The 20536-nt window shown below is 41.6% G+C and overlaps 1 protein-coding gene across 14 annotated transcripts in view; it reads left to right on the plus strand.

Annotated features, from left to right (window-relative positions):
• Window positions 1–20536, plus strand: part of NF2 (NF2, moesin-ezrin-radixin like (MERLIN) tumor suppressor) — a 79229-nt gene that overhangs the window by 6507 nt on the left and 52186 nt on the right. The window contains exon 1 of one of the 14 annotated variants that reach the window (XM_025474483.3): window positions 19878–20139. The exons of the other annotated variants lie outside the window; for them this stretch is intronic. The gene's annotated coding sequence lies outside the window, so the exon portion shown is untranslated. Of the gene's footprint in view, window positions 1–19877; window positions 20140–20536 lie in introns of those variants that run through there. 14 annotated transcript variants of the gene reach the window in all.

A 20536-nucleotide genomic window follows, 5' to 3' on the forward strand; every position in this document is an offset into this window, starting at 1 on the left:
GACAAAGGTATCTTGCTACTTCTATTTAACATTGTGCTAGAGGTTCTAACCAGGACAGTTAGGCAAGATAATGATATAAAGGGCATTCATATTGGAAAGGAAGAAATAAAAATTTATTCACAGATAACATGACCTTGTATATAGATTCTAAGAAATCCTCCATAAAAACTATTTGAACTAATAAATGAGTTCAGCATGGTGCAGGATACAAGAGCAATATAGAAAAATCACTTGTGGGATGCCTGGGTGGCTCAGTGGTTGAGCATCTGCCTTTGGCCCAGGGCGTGATCCCAGGATCCAGGATTGAGTCCCACATCAGGCTCCTTGCATGGAGCCTGCTTCTCCCTCAGCCTGTGTCTCTGCCTCTCTGTGTCTCTCATGAATAAATAAAATCTTTAAAAAAAGTCACTTGTAATTCTATATATTTGCAATGAACAAATGAAAGTGAAATTAAGAAAATTCTATTTACAGTAGTATCGAAAAACAAAATACTTAGGAACAAATTTAAAAAGTGAAAACTGCTCTGAAAATTACTAAAACATTGATAGAAATTAAAGATCTAAATAAATGGAAAGACCTCCCTTGTTCATAGAAGATAATATTTAATTTTTTTAAGATTTTATTTATTCATGAGAGACAGAGAGAGAGAGAGAGAGAGAGGCAGAGACATAGGCAGAGGGAGAAGCTGGTCCTGATGGAGGACTCTATTCCAGGACCCCGGGATCACAGCCTGAGCCAAAGGCAGATGCTTAACTGCTGAGCCACCCAGGCATCCCAGATTTAACATTGTTAAGGTGGCAATATTCCCCAAACTGATCTACTCATTCAACACAATCCCTATCAGAATCCCAGTTTATTTCTTTGTAGAAATTGATAAACTGATTCTAAAATTCAATGGGATTGCAAAGGGATCCAAAATAACTAAAACAATCTTGTAAAAGAAGAGGAAGATAGGAAGACTCCTACTTTTTTTATTTTAAAACTTACTACAAAACAAGCATAATCAAGACAGTGTAGAAACAGCATAAAGATAGGCATATAGATGTATGGAATAGAACTGAGAGTCCAGAAATAGATCCATACATCTATGATTAACTGATTTTTGACAAGGGTACAAGACCATTCACTGGAGGAATGAATAGACTTAACAACAGTGCGGAGACAACTGGTGAACTACATGCAGAACAATGAAGTTGAACCTTTATAGCACATACAAAAATTAAAAAGGCATCAAAGACCTAAATGTAAGACCTAAAACTGTAACACTCTTAAATCAGGGATAAATCTTTATGACTTTGGATTAGGATAGTATTCTTAGATATGACAACAAAAGCATGATAGCAAAAGGAAAGGTAGGTAGACTTGATCAAAATTAAAATCTTTTGTGCTTTGAAGGATACCATCAAGAACATGAAAAGAAGGAATATTAGGAAATCATGAATTCATAAGGGTCTTATATCTAAAATAAGAACTCTTATTGCTCAGTAATAAGAAGGCAAATAATTAGAAAATAGGCAAAGTAGAGGTTCCTAATGGGCTCAGTCAGTAGAGCATATTACTCTTTATCTCAGGGTTGTGAGTTCAAGTTCTATGGCCCATGTTGGCCATAGAATTTACTTAAAAAATTGGCAAAGAATCTGAGTAGACATTTCTTCAAGGAAGATATACAAATGGCCAATAAGCCAATAAGCAATAAAAAATGTTTAACATCATTAGTCATCAGGGAAAGGAAAATTAAAAAAAAAAAAAAACACCGTTAACTACCACTGTACCACAATGAGAGCCAACCACTATGATGATTAGAATCAAAAAGGCATAATATAATAATAAATGTTAGCAAGAATATGGGGAAATTAGAACCCTTATACACTGCTGGTGGGAATGTTAAATGGTGCAGCCACCTTGGGAAACAGTTTGGTAGTTCCTCAAATAGTTAAATATAGAGTTACCATATGACCCAGCAATTCTATTACTAGATATGTACTCAGGAGAACTTCATGTATGTCTATAGAGAAACTTGTACACAAATGTCTATAGCAACATTATTCCTAAGATCCAAAAGGTGGAAACAACCCAAACATTCATCAACTGATGAAAGGGTAAACAAAAGTTGGTATATCAATACAATGGAATATTATTTGGCTAGACTAAGAAGGAATGAAACAGTAAGTATATGTTACAACATGGATGAACCTTGAAAACATTATCCTAAGTGTAAGAAGCAGTCACAAAATGACAACCTATTTCATTCATCAGTCAGTGTAGAGTGGGGGATGTGTAGGGAAATACAAAGTAGATTTATGGTTGCTGGGCAGCCCCCGTGGCACAGCGATTTAGCACTGCCTGCAGCCCAGGGCGTGATCCTGGAGACCCTGGATTGAGTCCCACGTCAGGCTCTCTGTATGATGCCTGCTTCTCCCTCTGCCTGTGTCTCTGCCTCTCTCTGTCTCTCTGAATAAATAAATAAAAAATCTTAAAAAAAAAATTATGGTTGCTTAGAGCTCGGAAAAGGGTGCAGAGATGCAGGAGTGATAGCCAAGGGGTACAAGGTTTCTTTTTGAAGTGACGAAAATATTCTAAAATTGACAATGGTGGTGGTTGCATAACTATGAATATGCTAGAAACCATTAAATTGTGCACTTTAAGTGAATTTTAAGGTATGTGAATTATTTCTCAGGCTATATTAAGGAAAATGCAGCCTTTGACAAAATGGGAACAAAAGATATGACTTTGTTCCAGTAGGGCAGCTCCGGTGGCGCAGCGGTTTGGCGCCGCCTGCAGCCTGAGGGTGTGATCCTGGAGACCGGGGATCAAGTCCCATGTCGGGCTCCCTGCATGGGGCCTGCTTTTCCCTCTGCCTGTCTCTGCCTCTCAGTCTCTCTCTATGAATAAAATAAATAAATTAAAAAGAAAAGAAAACTATTTGTGAACATTGAAATCTGAATTTCGGGACGCCTGGGTGGCTCAGCGGTTTGGCCCTGCCTTCGGCCTAGGGTGTGATCCTGGAGTCCCGGGATCGAGTCCCACTTCGGGCTCCCTGCATGGAGCCTGCTTCTCTCTATGTCTCTACCTCTCTCTGTCTCTCTCTCATGAATAAATAAATAAAATCTTAAAAAAAAAACTGAATTTCATGTAATTTTCACAAATGATGAAATATTATTTAAAAATTTACATTTAAAAGTGTAAAAATTACTCTTAGCTCTTAGATTGCACAATAGGTGGCAAATTAGGTTTATATTGTGGGGGATGCCTGGGTGGCTCAGCGGTTAAGTGTCTGCCTTCAGCTCAGGGTGTGATCCTGGAGTCCTGGGATCGAGAGCCACATTGGGCTCCCTGCAGGGAGGCTGCGTCTTCCTCTGCCTGTGTCTCTGCCTCTCTCTCTCTGTGTCTCTCATGAATAAATAAATAAAATCTTAAAAAAAAAAAAAAGGTTTGTGTTGTGGGTCATAGTTTGCTGACCCCTGATCTAAGCTTCTTCCTTCCCCTCCCTCCCTCCCTCCCTCCCTCCCTTCCTTCCTTCCTTCCTTCCTTCCTTCCTTCCTTCCTTCCTTCCTTCCTTCCTTCCGGATTTTATTTATTTGAGAGAGAGAGAGAGAGAACATAAGCAGGGGTAGTGGCAGAGGGAGAGGAAGAGGGAGAAGCAGGGCTCCCTGCTAAGCAGGGAGCCTGATGTGGGACTCTATCCTAGGACCCTGGGGTCATGACCTGAGCCAAAGGCAGACTGTTAACCAACTGAGCCACCCAGGTGCCTCTCTCTATATATTTAAAAGTAATCTCTGCTTCCAATGTGGGGCTTGAACTCATAACTCTGAGATCAAGAGTCACATGCTTTACTGACTAGGTCAGCCAGGTGCCCCCCATCTAAGTTTCTATTTGGTAAAGGTCATGAGACATTGTTAGAGGCTAACTGGTAGGGAAAGGGATTTTGTATGAGATCTCTTCAGCCATAATTTTACCATGAAAATCTCTTTTCTTTAAACAGACCCCAGACACAAAGAGGATGTACAATATTATCGGCTATAGCAGGGTTTCTCAACCTTGGTACTATTGACATTTTGGCTGGATAATTCTTTGTTATGGTGGGGGCTGTCCTGTGCATTGTAGGATGTTTAGAAGCATCACTAGATGCCAGTAGCACCTTCACACCCTCCCAGTTGAGACAACCAAATGTCTTTAGATGTTGTCAAATGTCTCCAGGGGGAAAGCACCCTTCTTTCTCCTCCTCTTCCTGCCACCATATTGAGAACCACTAATCTATATAGAAGATAGAAGTAGTGATATTCAGAGAGGCAGAATGGTATAGAGTCTGTCAAATATACCAGTAAATGACCTACGATCTTGATAAAATGAGAATCCTGGTTTTGTAGTTCTATGGTAGGACTGAGAATTCTGCATTTCTAACACATTCTCAACTCTCAAATGATGCCAATGCTGCTGGTCCAGGGACCACACTTTGGGTAGGAAAGCATTACTAGAAAGTGCCTAGGCATTGAAATAAAATAGACCTGGGCTTGAATTCCAGCGAGACTACTTCAAGCTTGGATAAGATACCTAAGCTCTTTGAACCTCAGTTTTCACGCATCAGTAACATGGAACTAATAATAGTGGCCCTGTAAGGTTTTTTTTTTAAGTTATTTATTTGGCCCTGCAAGGTTTTATAAGGACTCATGGAATACATAGTGTCAGGCAGAAGAACTAGAAGGGACTATAGTTGGCCTAAAGTAGGAGGCTCAGGTCACCATGGTCACTGCCCTGTTGTGATTTGTCAAGCTGTTGCATCTCATTGACTTTCCAGTGTGAATACCTGTATTCTTTTTAAAAAGTAACAATAGTCTGATTTATGATGATAGAGCTCTGAGAAACTATTAGCCTTTCTCTCTTGCCTTATTTTTATGTTGTATATTAACTAAGCAAGATGCCAATATAAGAGATAGCAGATGCATTTTGAAGAAAAAAAGAGATGCTACTTGGGGAATTCTTGACTTTTTTTGGGTCAAAGTTAGGTGGTTTCAGAACCAGTGGTAGTTAACGTATGAATCATGTTCCTTATGCTAATAAGTTCAGAGATTTTTGCTGTAGAGATAGGGAATAAATCTCTCTCTTGCACTACTTGCTGCATTGCACAGTTGGCTTGCTGTTTCAGAGGATTTTTCCACTTGAAAGATTTGATATTTGTCATTTTGAGAAAGTGGGTGCTGAACGTAATTTACCAGGAGGCTAAATGGTTATGTTATTTTTTATCTAGGCTGGAATTTTACTCAATAATTCAATCTATCAATAAGAAGAGCCAAATATGAAAAATTTCTCAAAATTGAGTTGTGAGAGATTCTAATACCATCTTATTGGAAACAAAGCCTCCTTCTCTTCTTGGTTGACATCCCAAATGTTTTCACATACCCAAGTGGGATTATGATTGGATTAAACACCAACATTACAGATCATTTCAACATAGAAGTAGACATAAAGTAGGAACTTTTGCAAAGGGAAAACAGAAAGAACGACCCTGGCATTTTCAGGAAAATGTTACATTCTAGACACCCCAAGATTTAGACAAATGCTTCCCTTTTAGGATGCAAACTCCCGGAGGGCTGTGATTTCAGTAATTTCAGAAGAAAGATAGTTTCTCTCTTATCTTTGGGTTCTCCCATGGGGTGTAAATTGTGCCCATGGATGGCCTGGTACTGCAGATCTGGGACACGGGCAATCAGGTGAATGATGGATGCCCTTGTGCCAGTGAAGATTGAAGGAAGCAGGGCATATACTGGCTAGTGCTGCCATCTGCTGGACCCCATGTCTGCTCTTTTGTAGGAGGAAGGGCTAAGGAGTAGCAGTTACTGTGTGCCAGGTACTGTGCTAAATACTCCAAAAATACTACCTCATTTGATACTTACAATACAGACTCATTCACTTATTCACTCAACAGGTATTTACTGAGTACCTAGCAGTGATCAAGACCTACTTAGGATGGAAGCCCTGTCATTGGCTTCATTTTCAGAAGCTTCAGCAGGGTACATAGTTTGCTTAAAGTCCCCCACAGAGCCACTGTCTATTCTGAAGAGAAAGAAGAGGACAGGAACAGACAGTGGGAGAGTCTCAATAGTGACCAAGGAGGCTAGCAGTTGCTTATTTTAACCTCAAAACAAGGCGTTCAAGTCAGTTGGGGAGGTCTTAGCTCAAGTTCTGGTTTACTGTCTGGGCTCTGAAACAGCACAGCCTAGAGGTTATGGGCATCTCAGGATAGCATCGTCTTAGGAGCCTGATCCCAGGCTCTGCTCTAACCTTAGACAAGTTCCTTAGTCCTCTCAGATGCCTGTTTCCTCGTCTGTAAAATGGGGAGCATAATAATTCTTCCTGCATGGGGTTGTTGCAGGGATTAAAATGGAGTCATTATTGGTAAAGTACTCAGACTAGCACCTGACATGGGTAAGTTCCATATACAGGTTGTTCCATAAGAGAAAGTAAATCTAGGGCCTCTCCTTATTTGGCTCCCTTTCCTAGGCTCTCCTGTACTTCCTCACCCTTTTTGCTCTGGGTCTATTGTCCTGGTTTTTCTGGAAAGTACCAAGTTCTTTTCATATTGTTGTGCCTTTGCATAGAATGCCCTTCTCACTTGTCTGCTGATACAGATGTTCTCATTTTCTGTCTAGGCTCTGCTCAGGTGTTCCCCCCTCTTTGTGCCCAATACTACTACATAGCTACCAAGTGATGGGGCTGAGATTCAAACCCAGGTCATCTGTCTTCTAGGTTGGCTCTCTTTCTGTTAAGCTATGCTACCCACATAAGAAGCTCCAAGTAGAAGAAGGAGAGAAACAAATCTGGAGAAAACTTTGGTATTTGGTAAACTGGCAAAATAAAGTAGAAATAAGAGATCTTACAAAGAACTTCCTAACTCAACCATTTGTCGATGGCATTTGGTGTAAGATACCATTTCAAAACCATTTTGTGAACCTGCCAGTGGGCTTGAATTTTGGCTGGTGGATGATGTGACTGATAACGTCTGTTCCGAATTCACTTCTGAAAGTGAATCCTTTTCACTAGACATGATTCTACTTGGAATTCCTTGCCTTTGGCTTCAAATGAAGCTTATTTTGCAATCGTTTTTTTCTAGTTACATATTTAACATGCTTTGTGGTCCGAATATTCTTCCCTATATTCAGTCTGGTATTCTCTTAATATTTGATATAACCACATAAATAGCAATTGGTTATCCTCTCTATTCCAAGGCCTTTTCATGTACTTTGGAAAATTAATTATCTAACTTCTTCAAAATATACTTCCTTTTCTATCCCTTCTCCCCCCTGCAGTTCAGTTTTAGAATAGCCAATATTTAAAGCATTGGAACTTACAGAAAGATACTTAAGAGGGAAGGTCCCAGATTTCCAGGGTGCTTATAATCTGGTTAGAGAAATAGGATACACATGAAAAGATAATGCGAAGAAGTCTATGTATCTATGTATCTATCTAGCATTGATCTATATCAAATGAGGGTGTGTTCCTGTTAGAGAGAAAGAGGAAAGACCATGCAGTGTGGTGAATGGGGAACATGCCTCCAGGATTTGAAGGCAGGTTTGTGTCCACAGATGAAGGACAAGAGTGTTCCTGTCAGTGGATCAGTGGATGTGGCCTGAGCAAAGGCAGCTGGTGGGAATCCTGTGGTGTGAGGAGGGAGAGGAGAGAGATGTGTTTGAATTTGTAGGTTCAGGACAGATACTAGAGGCCCCTGAAGGTCAAATTAAGGAGTTTGTATTCATCAAATGCAGTGGGGAGCTTTGAGGGTTTTATTAGGAGAGTGATTTAAAGTGGCCTCCATGCAGAATGATTTGAAATGTTTGGGGTAGGGGTGGAAAAGTTTGGAAACAAGGAGCCCAATTAGAAGACAGCTACTCTGGGCCAGATGTCACGCCGAAACCTGAACTAGCTGGGACCTGGGACAAAATGAGACTGAATCCTACGGCCTGGGCACGAGAAGAAGCAGGGAGCCTACTAGACCCAAGATTCAGGAGGTACCAAGGTCTAGAGCTAGTCCTCAGGCTGCAAGGCCAGCCAAGCAGGGGGTAGTTTTTGGGTCAGGCCTGGCCAGCTTTGGGTGTGTAGTCACACCCACTTTCCTGTGTCTGGTCTGGTGTGTAGTCAGGGTGTTACTTGTATAAAGCCATTGAGAGCCCTCACTGATGTTTGAACAACCCCTGGCTTCTAGGCAAAATTCCTCTGTGTGATCTTGGGCTTATCTTTTCTTTCCCCACTCCAGGCCTCAGTTCTTAGTCTGAAAAATGAGAGGAAAGAACTCGATTTCAAAGGCCCTCTGCTTTAACATCCTATTTTAGGTGATCTGGGCAGAAGAAACTCATTGCACAGCTCTCCCTTTCATATTTCCTTCTGAGGTAGGAAACCATCTCAGGATTTGAGCATGTAGGTGTGAGAAAAATCTGCTGGAGGACAGGAAGGATATTGCTTAGGAAACAAGAGCTGGCATTCCAATAAAAGGGGTAAGTTGGTATGGGAGTCCTACCACTGCCACCTGCTGCCTGAGTGATCTTGGACTTAGTTCTGTAAGCTTCAGTTGCCACATCTATAAAATGAGGAGAATAATAGTATTTTTCATATAGGATTGTTTTAAGGTGTGAATGAAGTGGACTTTTATGAGCACTTAGCCCAGGGCCTGACCATAGTAAGCACTTGGTAAGTAAGTATTTAGCTTCTCGTGTTATCATGAGTTGGGAGTGTGGGAGTAAAGCAGAAAGGTTTCATGCTAGAGGCACTATAAATTTTCTCCTTTAATCATCTTCATTTTCTTTGAATCTTCTTTGGGGTCTACGGCCATACCACCCTGAACGCGCCCGATCTCGTCTGAATCTTCTTTGGGTTATCCATGCCTTTGTAATTGTAGGGTCTCTGGACTCTATAATTAGTCTAAATATAATGAGCTGTATCGTACACCAAATTTCTGTTTAAGGATCTTCTTTGTATTTGATCTCTATTTATCTAGATGTCCACTGTGATAGGAGGATTCTCTTCTGATTTTTGCCATTGTTATTCACTATGCTTTTGTCCCCTGTGTGTCATTTTTCTCATTTTTTTTTGTTTTTAATGACTTCTCCAATTATTCATGCTAGTTTTGCATTCTTGTCCAAGAACATTTTTGGTACTTGTTTATTTTTAATTTTAGAAGTTAAAGGCATTTGAGGTCTAAAAAACCCAGAATTGAGTTTTCTCGAGCTGCTAATCTTTTTAGCCAGCTGGTGATGAGGCTTCTCTGGTTTGTTACAGGATGATGTGTTCCATCTTCCTGTCTGTGCTTTGTCTAATTTAGATTCTAAATCCACATGTTTTAGTACATTTTTAGCATGTAAAAATTTATTATCAAACTAGTGCTGACCTCAGGGTGGAAAAAAGATCTTGAATCAAATCTTCAGTCACTAGTGTGAAGGAAGACTCAAAGTGCTTATCCCATTTTAGAAATCATGCCAGCCACCACTAGGTGGGGTCAGAGCATCATTTCTAAAGTCACTTGTCCTTTTCCTCTTCCAGCTCTCACTACCATTGGACTTTTGGCTTCTTTGCCAAATTTGAACTGAGCTTTGGAAAATTCACAAAAGTTCTCTGTTAGTGAGTTATGTTACTTACGATTTCCCCATCCACCTTGCCAGTTTTAATCTCCTAGTTTTAGTTGTTTTGATAATTTGACTTTCAGAAAAACTTAAAACTGAAGCCCAGAGTTGTTACTAAACTTATCTGAACTGATCTAGAGTTTTAAATTCAGCAACAGTGTCTTTATCTAGTGTATTGACTGGGGATTGACTGGAGATTAAGTAGTCTCATAAATATGGTTTTTTTTTTTAAGGTTTTATTTATTTATTCACGAGAGATACACAGAGAGAGGCAGAGACATAGGCAGAGGGAGAAGCAGGCTCCATTCAGGGAGCCCGACTCGATCCCGGGTCTCCAGGATCACACCCTGGGCAGAAGGCGGCACTAAACTGCTGAGCCACTCGGGCTACCTGTAGTCTCATAAATATGTTAAAGAAAACTACAACCCACAGTAGTTCTCATCCATCTGCAGACACTTTTACCAACCCTGTGCACTCATACCTACTCCTTCCAGTGTTGTTAAGCCAGTGTCATCACTGCTGATGACTATGAAACTGAGTTTAAAAGGTCAAGCTAGAAACAGAACCCAAATGTTTAAGATTTCTTTCCAGGCTAGAGTTGGGGTTCTTCATGAGCTAGTTCCCATGAATGGATTATGCTCTAGTTCTGTTTTGCTAGGAACTTTTTTTGAAAGAATGTGCTTTTAAACAAACTAATTTTTTTTAAAAAAAGATTTTATTTATTCATTCATGAGGGACACACAGAGAGAGGCAGAGATATAGGCAGAGGGAGAAGCAGGCTCCGTGCAGGGAGCCCTGTGCAGGACTCAATCCCAGACCCCGGGATTATGACATCAGCCAAAGGCAGATGCTCAACTACTGAGCCACCCAGGCATCCCTAAATACAAACTAATTTTTGTGATGTCCAAGGCAGGAGGAGTTAATCATTGGATGATACTTAGTCATGGGTTGTACTTTGGTCTGCTAGTTTTACCTCATATTTAGACATTTAAAATTTAGCTCTGTGTCTACCTGCACTGAATTTATGATTGTTTCCTATTTGTAGCTCTCTATGGAATTATTATTCTCAGTATTTCAACATTTGTGATTATTGATAATTGCTGAATATCAACAGCATGCCAGGTACTAAAAAAAGTTGTTTTTCAGCAGCATTATAATGACCGTTTTTGTTACATTAGAGTTTATCGTTAATACAGTCAGCTCCTGATTATTAGGAGTAAGGAACACAGCAGCAATAGCAGGGCTTGAGTAAGGAGAAAGCATGTAGAAAGCACACATAAATTAAATATTAGGTGTCATTTACATGCCTGAAAATGATTTTCAGATATAGAATGGAATGTTAAAGGACTAAAAGAAAATTATTATAACAGTGGAAAAAGTGCTACAATATTTATACAAAACCGTCTCAAGCTCATAGACTCAGAGGGTGTTAATCCTCAAAGACCACTTGATGATTGTGGAAGCTGAGACCCAAAGAGGTTAAGTGACTTTCTCAACACAGCAGGTTTGGGTGTTTTATAGCTATTTGACAAGGCTATGATTGCTCTCATGTTGTGAGCTAAATTCCAAAGATAGAGATTGTTTCCTTTGCTTTTGGGGGAGTGTATTGCTTTTATAGCACCATAACTGTATTGTCTCTTTTTGCTCTGTCATCTGTCAGCTGACTTTGAAATGCCTCATTTTTTTCATAGCATCATAAAATTGGGGCCTTGCACAGGGCATAAGAGATTGACAGAGGAAGAAATCAAGGCCCAGTGGAGTTACCAAGGCTCACTCAAGGTTATATATAGGCTTGTGTGTGTGGTAGAGGGAGGGAATTTAGGATCCAGATCCCCTCTCTGGGTTCACTGCTGCTCCCATAACCTCTTTACACTGAGCTGGAAACACGCCAGAAGCTATAAAAATAAGGACTTCTTTCCTCACCCAGAAAACTATAATCCATTTAGTTTTGAAAGACTTAGAGTTTAAAACCTCCATTTTGTGGCTTCCTAAGGTGCTGTGATTTGTTTCTTACTAGTTTCTTTGGTTCTGTGGAAATTTTTCTTGGTTGGTTCTCTGAGATTTGGATTTCCTTGCCAGGGAATTTTTAGAGAGAAGAAATTAGTATGTGTCACCAAAGGGGGAAAATATATACCTTAAGGCCCAATTATGCAATTAGAATTTTAATACAGAGTGTCATAAATTCTAGCTTCATTGCAATCATTACTTAGAAGACTGTTCTACTCAGAAGCCTCATCTGGTCATCATTATCATTACCATAACATTATCAGCCAACCACAAGCACTTATGGAGTGGCCACAGGTTATGCAGCACCTGCTCGTATTCTGGGAGACTTAGTGTGGTGTGTCTGTGTGGTGTTTATGTAGTAATCCTTGCCTTCAAGGAGTTTGTGATCTGCAAGATTGGAGGAAGGACAGGAATCTTGGGTAAAGACAAATACCTCACTTGCCTGTGTATGTAAAATACACAGTGACTCACTTACCTGGTTTTATATGGGGGAAGAGGACAGTGGTGAAGTATAAGAACGGACCTTACAAAGTTCTGGTTCTGGATAAATGGAAATCAGTTTGCTGACTTGGGAGGGAACAGCCTGGGCTGCAACAAACCGGGTAATTGGTTGGATGGAGGAAGTAATTGGTGGAGGGCCTCGGAAGCCATTAATTTAAATAGATTTCACATACTAACAGATGATTGGAGGACTGGGAGAGGAGATTTACTGGCTGTGGTTGATTAAGGCAGAAACTGACAGGCAAGAGATTGGAGGTAGGTTTTTTTTTGCAAAGAGGAGGTTTTTGCCTAGATTTAGATGAGGGATGTAGAGAAATCTACATTGTGATTGGTAGAACAGATAAATTAATCTCTTTTTTATGAGGATCCCCTTTTCCCTCATGTTGGGAAATAATGGCTGATAAGGTTTGGAGTGTCCTATAATTGTGACAGCACACAGCTCAATAGTTTTGCAATTTCAGCTCATGAGATACAAGAACCTGCTTCTGTGGTATGGTGATACCGCACCCTGAGTTGGGTCATGTCGGTTTTACCCCTCCGTTACTCTACATTTTTTATCCTCTTTGATTAACAAGAATATATTTTAATGGAGCTCATTATTTATTCACTTACTGCACAGCAAAATCATTTTTATAACTTATTCCATTGTGTTTATCTTGTAAGTGGAAGTATTTGGCATCTGTTTTTTTTTTTTTTTATAACAGACAAAAGTTGTATTTAGGCTAGCATCTTAAATTTTCTAGACTTTTATAAACTAGTTCTTGTAGGCCAGTCATGATTGCAGAAGTTAATCAGGAGTAGGTACTGAGAGGAGAAATCATAGTCATCCTTGATTTTCCATTTCTGAAATAGTGGTAAACACGTGGTGCATGTCCTGAGCCCAGGGAGGCACAATTCCTTCATTGCTCTCTCTGTAAGGGGGCTAATCTTTTGACAATTTTTATGGCAAATGCTAGGGCAGCTTGTGAGCTAAACCCTAATAAGTGAATGCTGAGTTTGTCAGTTCTCTTTCATCTTCCGTGCAGCTAATCAAATAGCACTGTGTGGCTGAAAATCTAGTCCACCTGACCTCTGTGAAATGGAATGTAGTTTCTTAGGTAGCTTTTTCCTGATTTGAGTCTTCTCTTTAAAAATCTAAGTTTCTCTGTGGTTTAATTCTTGGGCATTTCACATATGGCGGCCAAATTCGATTCTCTTGCTTTAAGAAAATTGTCATTTAATCGTGTCATTCTGGCTATGGCCTTTTCCTATCATGTGGCTGGTTTCCTACTGACCCTCCCTGGTTGTATCAGTAAGGAGGAGGGATTTGATTGTTGATGGATGCATGGCCCAAAGAAAGCAGTGGGAGAAATGCTATGTGAAGGCTTGAAAGTAAAAAATAAATGGTAGTTTTAGGGTTGTGAGTCTAAACCTGGCCAACTGTAAGATCACTGTTGTGGATGTTATTCATAACGTTTCCCTGGTTAATAGTCCCCAATTGGTGCTGTAGTTTATTGGTGTCAGTTGCTTCCTACCCAGAAGAGTGCTGTGTTACTGCTGTGGAGGGTGAGTGCTTAGCACTATTTACTTAAAACATTCTAGGTTGATAAATTACCAGCACTTCACTTTGGGTAAAGCTCATACATAAATCCAGCCCCTACAAAAAATAACAAGCTGACAGCACTTAGTCCTGTTTATAAAGTTCATACGCATCTATCTTTGATACAGGCACAAGTATATATCTATGAAATAGAACTGCAGCCTGTAAAAGTAATGGGAGAGCAGAGTCACAAAGCGAGAAGCATTGTACTTCCAGGCTCACTACTCTTCACTCCCTCCTGCTTGAAGGGCACCTCGAGGACGAGGACGAGGCCTGCAGCGCAGGGGCTTACATACCGTGGAGTCTAGATTTGTGTTCCTTCCTGCTTTTCTCCTCCCTGCAGATCACCTTTCTCACTCCCGCTACCTCTCTTTTCTTGTCTGCGAAATGATCATCTGCCTATTAGCATCCCTCCTCCTCAGTAGGCTGAGATGAGGTGCTGTGGGGCTGTGGTGATGTGTGTGGAGCAGTTTGAACACTTTGGCCAGGTGGAGAGACATGGGCCTCAGTGAACACTTAGGCAGAACCAGGAGCTCTTCTATTTTGGCAGTCTGTTCAGGAAAAATGACAAACCTTAATAAGAAGGCTTTTAAGTAGTGTAGGTGCAAAGCCCGAAAGACTTATGTGTTAACAGGTATCAGAAAAGGAAATACTTTAATAGAAAAATAAACAGGAGACTCATCCCCCTGGCCGTGGCTCCTTAGCGATCTGGCAGGTATTGTTACGGGATGCCTGACCGTTCAGAACCTGGGACCACATGGTTCCCAGTCAACTTGTGGAAAGTCCGAAGTGTCACATGCATCAGGCTGGAGCGGCGCATTCAGTACCGCATTGAACATTCAGTACTGCAGATAGGGTAATTATGCTGCTTGTCAGATACTAGAAAAGTGCAAAGAAACATTCCTTCAGTTTGCAACAGCTTGGACCCAAGCGGCAGACATGCTGTTCCCTCTGGCTGGCATGACCTCGTTTCTTTAGCCCCTTCACCAGAGTACCAACTACTGGCTGGCTCCCAAGACCCAGCCCAAACAGTGTCTCCTCCGTGAAGCCCCTTACCCCAGCTCCTAGCCTGAGCTGTCTTCTCGCAGCACTCTGTTCTGTTAGCATTTACCAGGTCTTGTTTTCATTATCAATTTACCTACCCGTCTTCCCTGTCAGACATGAATGGGGACAGTGTCTTGTCCTGAATTCATTTATCTCTTGTGCTGAGCACAATGACCAGGACGTAGTGGGTGCTCAATAAATGTTTGTCAAATGAGTGATGGCATGGTTAGCTTGATGAGAATTGATGGTGCCCTTTCTGATCTGTCATCCATCATCCATGGAGTGAAACAAGACCGGGAGGCTTTACATGGCACTACTTGAGAATGTAAGGAGAGGAGGCGGAGTTAGAATGAATAATAACCATCCTTTATTGAGTATTTACTGGGCACTATATTTACTAAAGTATCTAGGCTTTTAAAATATATTAATGAATTTATCCTTAGATCAATCTGCCAAGACAGGGTCTGTTTATCATCCCCATTTCGAAGCACAAGGAAGTTCAATAACTTGCCCAAGGTCACACAGTGACAGCGCTGAGATTCATACTGATGTTAGGTAACTATTGCCTGTCTCTGCCTCTTAGACTGGTTCCTGGAAAGAATTAAGCCCTAATGTACAGAGGCATCCATCTTAGGTAATGATTTAACTTCTCTCCTGTATATCTAGAAGAGATATGGTTATGTTTCATCCTTGGGAAGAAAGGAGAAAACAGCTGCCCAGATAACTTTTTGGTGGCTAACCACTTTCTGCGGTTAAAGTGAGAGAGGCGGAGTTTGTTAACCAAGAACTGGTTTTAGGTGGTAGTTTTGGTCCTTCTGGAAGCACAGCAGTATTCTCTAATCAAACTGAACCACAGCGCTTTCATTTTCTACAAGGACCATCTAAGTTTTTTTTTTTTTTTTTAAAGTTTATTTATTTAAGTAATCTCTACACCCAACGTAGGGCTCAGACTCATGACCCCGAGATCAAGAGTCTCATGCCCCACCGACTGAGCCAGTCAGGCACCTCTATCTAAGCTTTTTTTTGCCTCTAGACCTTTACATACGCAGTTCCCTGTGCATGGAACACACTACCCTGCTTGCTCCTTCTTCCCCAAGCCCAGTCGTCACTTGGCTCCTCTCTCCCACGATAAGAGTTGGTTTAGATACCATTTCCCACCCCTCTGGGATAGAGTCCTTTCCTGGGGGGTCTCTACAGCCTCTGAGGGTCCCTGTGTAGCACTCAAAAGTGTTATAGCACTGAAAACCACACCTGGAGTTGATGGTTTTGTGTGTAGGGTGAGGAAGGTGATTATCTGTTTTTTTTTTTTTTTTTAAGATCTTATTTATTTATTCATGAGAGACAGACACAGGCAGAGGGAGAAGCAGGCCCCACACAGGGAGCCCAACATGGGACTCCATCCTGGGTCTCCAGGGTCACGCCCTGGGCCGAAGGTGGCGCTAAACCGCTGAACCACCCAGGCTGCCCTGATTATCTGTTTCTGACTGGTTCATGCCCTAGTCCTATTCTGTAAGAGCAGAGACCGTCTCTTTTGTTCTCTATTTATCTCCTGCACCTTGGGTGGTGCTTAGACACAATGTGTGTTCACCAAGTATTTATTGAAGGAGTGGATGCATGGGGGCTTATTTATTTATTTGAGAGAGAGTTTGCCAGCTGGGAGGGGGAGAGGGGAGGGAAAGAGAAAATCCTAAACAGGTGCATGCCCAGCATGGAGCCCGATGTAGGGCTCGATCTCACAACCCTGAGATCAAGACCTGAGCTGAAATCAAGAGTCGGACGTCTGACTGAGCCACCCAGGTGGCCCTAATGAGGGCTAATTTTGCTTAAGTTTTTGAGCCCTGGGATTTTGGAGCAGGCAGATCTTCTGTTGGATGGCCACTCTTTGTGTCTTGTATGTATCAAGGCAGCCGGGCAGTGTGGGCAACAGAGAGATGACCGATGCCATTCTTGCTCTGAGGCACCTACAATCCTGGGAGACATTCAGACATTCATATCATGTCACAGCATCAGCATAATGCAGTGAATCACTGATAGAACCGTAAAGACAGGCATGGTCACAGTCTAGTAAGTCAGCTGACACCAAAGAAGCCCATTCACAGCCCAAGACCTCCCTTCAGAGTGTTACGGGAACCACCTGGAACAACTGTGACCAGTGGTTCTCATTTGTAAAGAAGTAGAAAATCAAATTAGGAGGACTAAGCAAACCTCATATGCTTGGGGAAGGGCATGTTGAAAAAGTAGAACCTCATGTAGGTACATAATATGTTAGAGGTTAGATTTAACCCCAAAGAAAAACTTCTTAATTACTTAACAATAAAGTTTTTTTTTGTTGTTGTTGTTTTTTTTTAGATTTTATTTATTCATGAGAGAGAGAGAGAGGCAGAGACATAGGCAGAGAGAAGCAGACTCCATGGAGGGAGCCTGATGTGGGACTCGATCCCGGGACTCCAGGATCATGCCCTGGGCTGAAGGCAGGCACTAAACCACTGAGCCACCCAGGTGTCCCTAGAGATTTTTTTTTTTTTAAAGATTTTATTTATTCATGAAAGACACACAGAGAGAGGCAGAGACATAGGCAGAAGCAGTCTCCATGAAGGGAGCCTGACGTGGGACTCAATCCCAGGACCCTGGGGTTACGACCTGAACCAAAGGCAGACGTTCAACCACTGGGCCACCCAGGGGCCCCCGAGCATTTTCTTTTATAAATAGAGCTAATAAGACTTTAAATCAAATGTATTTAGGACATTTCTGCTTGTCCTCTGGCACCTAAACTTATCCTAACACTTAGTTGTTCCTCTGTTCCCTCTAAACTATGCCTCTCCTTCGGTATGCTATTTCTCCTCTAGTAGAACCACCTGGTGCTCAAGCCAGAAATGCAGGTGTCACTCTTCATTCTTGTTCCTGCAGTCCTTGTTCAGGAGTCAGCTCTGCGACCGCCTTTCCCACTTCTCAGGCTGTCTTGTCTCTTTCCCACTGCCTTCATCAAGGTGGGAGTTGGCCTCCTTTCTGCCTTTCTTGATTCTAGGCTCCTTTCCTCCAACCCATTCTCTGCCTCGTTAATGGAAGCACATTCCAGAATGCTGATCCAATCCCCTAGTTTCTCTTCGCAAGAGTCTTTTTGGACTCCATGGCAAGCCACCTGGCCCCACGTGGTGCCACATTCCCACCATGCCCCCTCTTGAGTTCAGGCTGTCTCAGCTCTACGAGATGACTTGCATTTCACTGTAGATATCATGATTTTCTTTTTTAGAATTCTGTCTTTCCCTCCTTCATTTAACTCTCATTTGTTCTCTAAAGCCTTTTCTGACTTAAGTCTTTGCTTGTGTCTTCCACAGGTCCCATGAGTCCACCATTTTGCATTCTCTGTCTGGTGTTGCTGGGCACATAAGATGTGCTCTGTAGTGCTTATTGAAAGAGTGAGAGGTAGCAGAGACTTTAATTCACATTGAGCTGTAAAGAAGCAATATCTGGCTCCTGTAAGAATGGGTTTGGTTTCAGGGCAGGAGAAGAGTATTGAGATACCAGTTTCTTCCAGGAAAAGGTGGTTGGGGAGTGCTGGTGGAGAGCAAGACAAATGAAGCCCTCAGAGCAGGAAAAGAGGCCACTGAGGAACTGAGGGAGTTGCCTACCTTAGATCACCAGGAAAAGACCAATGCCTGATTCAGAAGGCTGCCAAAGAATCTGTGGCTCAGTTTCTTTATTTTTACTTAAAGGGAAGAGTCTACAGTAGGTAATTACTCTGGCTCACATCTGACTTTAGAGTCAAAGTTAAGAATCTAAATAGGGGCATTCTGAATGGGGGTGAGAGTTTTTTTCCCTTTCCTCACTTTATTGCAAGCTTCCTGGGAACAAAGACATTGTCTATTCGCTTTCAGGGATTGTTTTGCATTTAAAAAACAAAGAAGTAGAAAGGAATACAGTAAAACTGCATTAATATGATACTGTGCTTGAGAATTTAAACACCCCCAAAGTCAAGAAATTGACTCATCATCGTCTTCGCAGCTTTGGTTGAGATGCACTGCACGTCCAGCTTGCGGATGGTCCCTCCATGGCAGAGCCCAGTCCCGCTGTGGCTGTGGCCGTGAGTTATGACAGCCTGGGAATCGATGCTGTGATCTTCCAGGCCCCTGGGTGTTCAACTTCTCCAAGTTAATGTCGGTTCTTTAGCGTTACATTATCTTGTAGAAAGGTAGTCATTTATAATTTATATACTATGTACTGGCTTAAAATAGAGATAAGAGGATAATCAGCATCCCAAAGCTTCTAGTTTTCCAGCATAACATTTCTTCAGTGAAATCTGCCTGTAGGAATTAAAACCTGCCATGAATTAAAAAAAACCCTTGTGCTATTGTCAGACTGGAGAAATGGGAGGTGCCATCAAACATTTAGTAAACTTGCAGAAGGGGAAGGAGATTTTTTTAAAAAATAAAACTTGTCATTTTATTTAATCTACTCAAAATCATTTCTAAAGACCTCAACCTTTGCAGTGTCCCAGGGGCCTCTCCTCACAGAGAGGAGATGGGGCAGGGCTGGAAGGGCATACAGGAGAAATGGCCCTCCCCAGTGAAGGACAAAAGCCAATTCATATCTCGGCCACTTGTCTGCTGCAGTTTTGGTGCCCTTCCATATAGGTTGCTACTTTGCTCTTTGACTGTAAACACAGAGAAGGGATGGGCTTTCCTGTTGAGTACCTCGTAGAGAACACACTGTTCATTCATATATATTAAAAATAGAAGCTCTACTTGAAAAATCCTCTGTAAAATTAGGTTTTAACAAAAGCCAGATATCAGAAGTCTCACTTTTTCTTCCTTCTTGCTTTTATAACATGTCTCTAAACCCTAAATTTTCTTCCATTCCTTTTCATTATGCACTTTCTGTGTGCCAGGACATTGGGAGAAGATTTCTAATGAGGGCAGGAGAAGGACAGATGCTTCTGCAGTCGAGTGGTCTTGCCCTTCCAGTATGTCTGGTGACTTTGCATTTGAATCCCCAAATTATTCTTACTGTGACCTCCATCTTTATGATGTGTCTCTTGTGCTCACAACTGCACCCAGTGTATATTTGAATGTCCACCAGATACCTTGGGTTGGGGGCGATGTTGGGGGCTGGGAGGGGGGGCAGCCAAGCTACGGGGCTAGTATGGGAACATCCTGGGTGATTTAACTTGGAAGCCACAAGGTGGCAACATTTACTAAGTGGCTGGGCATTTTCTTCTCTTATTAAGATATTGAATGTACTTTTCCATTTTCTCTGATTGAAAAGCTGAGAAAAAGATTTAGCAATCATTGCTTTAGGTCCTTTTGAAAGTGAAGCTGTAGGATAAGCATGCTGCAGTATATTGGTGTTTGTTCATCCTCTGGGTTTAGATACAGAGTTTGAAATCGCTCTGTGTGACTGTGGGTAAGTCACCTCTCCTTTGGTTTCAGTTATATATCAGGATGGTGGTTGGGCTGACTGGTTGCTAGTGGTTCTTTTTGTGCGTGATTTATGACTTCAGTTACAACTTCCTCCCCTCTCTTGCTTTTTAAATAAAACTTCCAGTAAAACTTGTCTTTAAAACCAAACCAAACCAAACAAAACAAAACCAGTAGCTGTTTATCAAAGGACAGTGTCATGAGTTAAAAAAAAAAAAAATTAATGACAAAGTCTCAAAGAAATTAATATCCCTAGAAGTTAGCCATCTCCCTGGGTTAACTCAAGAGGCTAAACTCTCCTAAATGAGGATGCTTATTTACCAGCTTTCCTAAATTAGCAGCTTTGGGGATATTAAGATCTGTAAGGAACTGTCCAAGGGAGG

This window comes from Canis lupus, chromosome 26 (genome assembly GCF_003254725.2).
Source record: "Canis lupus dingo isolate Sandy chromosome 26, ASM325472v2, whole genome shotgun sequence".
Taxonomy (NCBI): domain Eukaryota; kingdom Metazoa; phylum Chordata; class Mammalia; order Carnivora; family Canidae; genus Canis; species Canis lupus.